Below are 5,332 nucleotides of genomic sequence, written 5' to 3' on the forward strand. Positions count from 1 at the left end.
TTCTATTTGTACCTCCAGCACTCATCACTGTTCTTCACACATGGTAAATATTTAATTAATGCTTCATTTATTCATTTATTCTGTTAACCAGTTCAACTCCACTCTGTCCTTTAACCTTGAATCACTTTTCCACTTGTCCTATCAGCTTCCAAACACCAACCCTGTATTACTTCTACCATTCACTTTTTTTTGTTGTTGTTCCTTATGAACCAAGCTGAATGGAATCACACAAACAAGCTGACTGGATTCACAATAAAAAAACATTGCTTAGCTCCAACTGGGTTATCTTTTTGCATATCCTCCTTCATTGATTTCCCCATTCCACTCCCCACAGCAGCTGTCCTAAACCTTTAATTTTCTTTTTCTCTTTTTTGAAACAAAATTATCATCATTACTTTACTTTTATGTGGGAGATTGCTATCCTTTCATACAAACCTATGTGATACAGGTAGAGACTAGATTAAGAGCCAAAATATATTCATACACATGTGTATGGACAGATGAATGTGTCAAGAGACCTGGGACAGAGAAGGAATCAAGTTCTGTTCTCACGCCAAATGAAAGGGTCTTATTAGAAAGAAGTTGACTATGAATGAGGTTTTACTTCTGAGGTGGAGGGGCACTTCACAAGACAACTCTCAGGGAAGTCCCACTGGGGGAGTTAGAGGGTCAACCCTACTGCTGCTTTAGTATAGACAGTAAGCATCAGAGAGTAGCAGCAAGCACTGGCTACCCCTGGGTGTGGAAGGAAGAGGTAGGCAGGAGGGGCAGGCAATAATTTGGAGCAATTTTTCTTTCTCTGCCCTTGAATAAGTTTTCCATTAGCTGTAGGGTGTGCAGAGCTAGAGTATAGGGTAGCACAAACCAATCAACCAATCACCTTTCCACTAAGATTCTGCAAAGGACTTTGTGAAGGCTGTGAATAATCTACAGGACCACCTCTTTGGCTTTCTCTTCACACCAAGCCCTAAAGCAACCTGTACCATTGAGTGGTGCATGCTGGGAGCTCAGAAGACAAGTCTTCAGTTTAGGTCATTCTTTTACCCTCTCTGTGGTTGTCTCATCTCCAGGTGCTTGTTCTGGACCCTCTCAAAGTGCTGCAGTAGCTCTTCATGATCACACTGCAGTTGTTGAGACCAGAGCTGGAAAGCAACCTTCTGCGGGAGCAGGCCATATAGAGCTTTGATCATATAGGAGTTGTTTATCTCCAGCAGCTGCAGGTATATGAAAACTGGACACTCAATCAGTTACACAAGCTTGTGTACTTCAGAGAGGGAGAAAATCCACAGTGACCTCTAGATCATCAAACTTCTGGATGAGATTGTAGGCATTCTGGTAGTTTTGGGTGAGGAAGCAGAGGGACACTGTGCTGACTGGGTTGTGGCACCAGGACCTGGCATAGGCAGCAAAACAAACTCTGGCTCTCTAGATCTTCAGTCTTTGAACTGATTTCTTAGCTGGAAGAGCTCTGTGGAGGTCAGTAAGATTGTGTTGAGGGTGTGAACCATTGTTGAGGCAAATTTGAAGTCTTCTGGGAGAATATGTTTTTAGCATTCAACAGTAAACACAGCTGCCTGATGAAGAAAGCTCCTCCAATCTCCTGGAGTTTGTGCTTCCTGCCAAACTTTTTCAGCAAGATGATCATGAACTTGAAAAAACAAGAATTCATAGTGGGTGAGGAAGATGAGCACTCTAAACCTTTGGTACCAGGGTGACCCAGCTCTGGCAGAAATGGGCACCTGCAGATCCCAGAGGCTAGCCTATAGGTTGGGGTTATTAAAGGGGCCAGAACCCTCTCTTTGGCCTATAGGGGATGATGCAATTTCCACTAAAATCTCCAGGTCCTTCAGGATATCCTCATTTTATTTGGAGGGTTTGAAGGAGGTTGCGGGATAGGTTGTCTGTATGTTGGAACATTTTCAAGGGAGTCTTGATATACAAGTGGTAAGGTCATTTTAGGACACTAATTCTGGTGATTAGTTCAAATGGCTGGGTCATGGAGGTGGCAGTTTAGCATCTGCTTGACTTCATCAACATTCAACATCCCTTGTAGCCCTTCAGCACTACCTTTAGTGAAGACATTGAAGCTGGAGTCACAAGAAGCATGTAGACAGCCACTGGTGGTCACCTCCTACTTAGCTAAGGAGTTGTCTGGTCTTTGGATGGCCCAGAGCTTTGGGCCTTGGTTCATCTGGCATTGTCATCATGAGGGGGTAGCTTTATCAGGCTCTGGTTACACACATTGGCCATCTCCTTTATGTTTTCTTTTGGTTAGCATAGGCCAGGTAGGGCAAAATGGCTGTCAGGATCCATGAGGAGTAAGGTAACATCATCCAGCTAGTCAGTTGCATAAATTTCCTCATCCAGTATGTAGCTGTGAACTGAATCAGATCATCCAAGTCCTTGTTGTAAATCACCAGGTACTGGGCATTTCAGGAAACTTGACACTAGATGGATTCATTTTAATGTCTTTTAAGAATTCTCCAAGAGCTACTTAGCACAATTTCCCCTGTTCTTTGTCGTTGTCTCCCAGGATGGGGAAGATCTCATATAGGATCTCAGGCAAGTAATCTAGCAGGTTAATATTGGGTACAGACTTGAGAACCAGATGAATTGCCAAGAGCACTATTGTTAGAGGGTATCCTCTAGGTTGGCTAGGAGATGAAGCTCACTAGGCAAACATTGTTTTTGGTCACAATGTCCTTTAAAAGGAAATCTAGGAGCTTAGAGCCACCTTTGATATTGAACTTTGGATCAGCAGCCAATTTGCTTAGCTCATTAAAAAGCACACAAAACTGGGTCAAAACAGAGACCCGGGCCACCTTGAAGATATTTTACAGGCATAGTAGCACAACCAGCTATCAGCATTATTGAAGAATTTTAGCATAGAAGCTCCTTTAGGTACAATCCATAGTTCTTGCTCCTGGCAATGTAGCAAACTAGTAAGGCCCCCTTTTCTCCTCTGAGGGTGCTGAAAGAGCACAAACTCCTGGGCCAGAATCTGGATCACGTGTGTAAGCCATACTCTGGGCCACAAATTCTCAGACCAGCTGCTGCTTCTTCTTCTTCTTCTTCTCCTCTTCTTCTTCTTCTTCTTCTTCTTCTTCTTCTTCTTTCTTCTTCTTTCTTCTTCTTCTTCTTCTTCTTCTTCTTCTCCTCTTCTTCTTCTTTTCTTCTTTCTTCTTCTTTCTTCTTCTTCTTCTTCTTCTTCTTCTTCTTCTTCCTCTTCCTCTTCTTCCTCTTCCTCCTCCTCTTCTTCCTCCTTCCTCCTTCTTCCTTCTTCTTCCTTCTTCCCTTTTTTTTTGGGGGGGGGCAATGAGAGTTAAGTGACTTGCCCAGAGTCATACAGCTAGTAAGTGTCAAGTGTCTGAGGCCAGACTTGAACTCAGGTCCTCCTGAATCCAGCGATGGTGCTTTATTGATTACACCACCTAGCTGCCCCAGACCAACTTCTTGATTTCCAGACCCGTCACCTTTCTCTTCTTGTATAGTTTGCTGTTGGAGGCACACAGGATGCTGGGCATGAAATATGTGAATTTCTTCTCATTCATGGCTGCTGCAGGGACTGGGACAAGGAGGGAGGACTGGAAATGAGTAGCATGGGATGTCTGTACCTCCTTGCTCACTAACCCAGTGCTATTGTTGCCTTGTGGGCACCACCTCTATCAGGGTCCCAAATATTTTTTATTTTCACCTAAAACTTCCCACACCTGCTCCTAACTTCCACTTTTACATTAGTAAGATAATGGTGAGGTGGGTAAGTGGCTCCGTGGGTAGAGCTCTGGACCTATAGTTAGGAAATGATGAGTTAAAATCCAGCCCCACACATGCACCAGCTGTGTGATTCTGGGCAAGTCATTTAACCTCTGTTTGCGTTAATCCAATGGAGAAGGAAATGGCAAACCACTCTACTTTCTTGGCTAAGAAAACCCTATATGGGGTCACAAAGAATCAGACACCAACTCAACTATAACAAAGCCAATGGAAGTAATTAAAAGTGAAGTCTCTCCCCATTCTTATCCTTTTCAAAACTTCTTGACACTATTTCCAGCTCTTTTTTTCCCCTTTCCATCAAGCTTCAATAATAAAGTGGTCCATCTCCTTGCCAACCTCATATGGTCTATTCAAGCAGAATTCACCCCTAAACAACACCTCTTTCTCTTTATTCTTGACACTTTCCCTATGAGTTCCTTGGTTTCTTCAGTCTTAGAAAACCTTAACTATATCATACCATCCCCTTAAGTTCTTGTTCTATATCTGCTTTTTTTCTTAGTCAAATTCCTAGGAAAACTGTCTAATCATTGCCACTGCTTCTTTTCTCCACCGCTTCTTGAATATTTGCAATCTGACTTCAAAACTCATCACTCAACTATAACTATTTTCTCCAAAGGTACCATTCATCTCCTAAATACCAAATCTCATGGTCTTTTCTGAATCCTTGTCCTTATTGACCTCTGCAGCATTTGACACAGATGACTACTCTCAGATACATTCCCTTGTCTGGGTTTTTGTAATGTGATTTTTTTCTCTCCTGATTTCCTTCTTATCTATCCGACTGCTCCTTAGTTTCCTTTACTGGATCATTATCCATATCATGCAATGTAGCTGTGGATTTACCCCAAGTCCTCATCCTGGGCTCTTTTTTTTCTTCTCTGGCATTTCTTTTTCACTTAATGACCTTATAAACTCCCACAGACTCAATGATTATTTCTATACAGACGACTTTGAGATCTCTTTTTTCAGCCTTAGACTTCTAAACTTTATTCTTGCATCACCAACAGTTTAGTGGGCATTTCTCATAAGATGCCCTGTGATCCTCTAAAATTCAATATATCCCCAACAAAATTCATTCTAAATCACTTTATCTGCTCCTCTTCCAATCTTCCCTATTATTATCAAGGCTATCAGTGTGTTCTCAGTGTCCCAGTTTTGCAATCACAGCATTATCCTCACCTCACCCCTCTTGCCCAATGGACATATCTAAGTATTTGCCAAATAGGGCTTTTCTACTTCCACAACATCTCATGTACCTGTTCCCTTCTCACTGCTCACATAGGTACCATGTTAGTTCAGGTTCTCACCATCTCTCACCTGGATTATTGCAGTAACCTCTCAATTGATCTATTTGCCTCAAGTCTCTTCTCACTCCAATCCATCCTCTACATGGCTACCAAGGTGATTTTTCTTATGTACAAGTATGACACTGTCACTCCTCTGAGCAGGAAGCTCCAGTGGTTCCCTCTTGCTTCTAGGATAAAATATAAACCCCTTCATTTGGCTTTTAAAACCCTTCACAACTTGGCTTATAGCTAGCTTTTCAGTCTCATTATTC

At 42.3% G+C, this 5,332-nt stretch overlaps 1 pseudogene; it reads right to left on the bottom strand.

Annotated features, from left to right (window-relative positions):
- Window positions 1-1,040: 1,040 nt before the first annotated feature.
- Window positions 1,041-3,038, bottom strand: LOC122755134 (annotated as a pseudogene).
- Window positions 3,039-5,332: the final 2,294 nt, after the last annotated feature.

Source organism: Dromiciops gliroides, chromosome 4 (assembly GCF_019393635.1).
Source record: "Dromiciops gliroides isolate mDroGli1 chromosome 4, mDroGli1.pri, whole genome shotgun sequence".
NCBI classification, from domain to species: Eukaryota; Metazoa; Chordata; class Mammalia; order Microbiotheria; family Microbiotheriidae; genus Dromiciops; species Dromiciops gliroides.